Raw genomic sequence first — 1782 nt, forward strand, 5'->3', positions numbered from 1 at the left:
TATGGTCCTCAAGACCTTTTACACCGATGACTACTAGCCTTTTACGATTGGAAGAGAGCAGACAGATGAAATGAAATGTACTGGCCTATTAACAAACATTGTGAGATTTATACGACTGTCTCGTATAAATCTCACAAACATTGTGAGATTTATACGACTGTCTCGAACAAAATAAATTAAGATAATCTACTAACATAATATAGGGGGAGCACTTTACACGCGTTGCAATTTGCGATCTGAAAGCTAAAGTCCAAAACAAAAACAAGCCCCTTTGCACGCAATGAAGAGGGAGAGAGGGGGAGAGAAAGAGGCCATCGAAGGCGGCCGGCCGTGTACGCAGAGAAATATGTTAGCAAATAGATACAGAGAGTGAGTGAGTGATAGAACTAGCTTATTATGGGCTTCAATTGGGAAGGGAGAGTTTGTGTGTGTCGCACAGCCGGTAGGAGTTATTTGAAGCTAACGGGGCATTGCATCCGCCCATTGGAGTGTGGTAGCGTACATGCTAGGGAGCCAACGGTGAGGGTATCACCGACAGAGTGCACGAGAGATCATGCTAGTGTGAGTAGGCAGGCCACTACATATAGCCCGACAATGACCATTTGGTGATCATTCTTTCTATTGCGGGGGGGTCAACCTCGTGAATATAGCCCTCTATGTTGGGTGGATGTTATATCCGCTTGTATTGAACATCTTTACCATCAATCAATTGATTAATTAGGAAACATCTATTAGATTAATCAATTGCAAGTTTTAATTTAGTTACATTGGTGTCAGAGCATGATTGGTCTTCCTTTCTAGTTGAGGAAGGCATAGTCCAAGGGCAACCACGTGTGTTGTGTTGGGGTAAAAGCAATATGCCTCACCCTGGTCTAATCACAGGCTAGTGTCCCATCGCCCGTATCCGCCCACACTTGACTTGTTCTTTATACGTATATACTATATATATAAAGGGGGGAGGGATCCCCCCCCGGACACGTGGTGATAGATCCCCACCTCCCTTTTGCCCAAAGCAGCGCTGCAGCACCCGAAGCGTGCAATGCTTGCAAAAAAACCTAGGTTAAGTGTAATCCCAAATATAAAACTTAAAGGTGAGAAAACCTTCAAAACTTAGAGAAACTTAGCATAATTTGGTGTATAAACCAACAAAATTTAGAGAAACTTAGCATAATTTGGTGTACAAACTCTACCTCCAACGAGTGGACACTATTGTGACAAAGAGAGAGAGAGAGAGTAAGTTCGAAGTCAAGGGTCGGTTGTCAATAGTGTCTCTGAATCCCTCTATGCACACAGACTCACGATGCCCCTCTTCAACTACTTCGCGAAACGGGTTCAATTTGTTGTTTCGATAACATCTCATTGGAGGGATGAGTGGAGAACACGTCTAGATATACGTCCTAGAGCTATCCCACTCCTCTTGGACCCTTACCAGTTGCTAGTGGGCTATGGGCACTAGGCAAGGCGAGAGTGGAGTTGGAATTTTACAAGACGTACAGGCGAATGGATGAAGGTGGACAAGAGCCTGCGCTACATGTGAAGCAACAGGGCGTTGTTGCAAGGGAAGAAATTGGGAAGGTGATGCCTCGAGTAGAGGGTACTGGATTCCTCCAATTCGAGCTGGAAGAGGATAGCGCTGGGTCCGTTGCTGGAAGCTTCTTCGAAGAGGGCTTAGGTGGGTGGGGTTTTTGGTTGCGTTGTTGATCTGTAGGTTTTGAGGAGCCAGGGTAGGATGTGCTCACAACTAAGGGACGAAGCCAAGGAGAGGACCAAGTGACACAGGGC

This window comes from Adiantum capillus-veneris, chromosome 19 (assembly GCF_014529385.1).
Source record: "Adiantum capillus-veneris isolate H3 chromosome 19, ASM1452938v2, whole genome shotgun sequence".
Lineage (NCBI taxonomy): Eukaryota > Viridiplantae > Streptophyta > Polypodiopsida > Polypodiales > Pteridaceae > Adiantum > Adiantum capillus-veneris.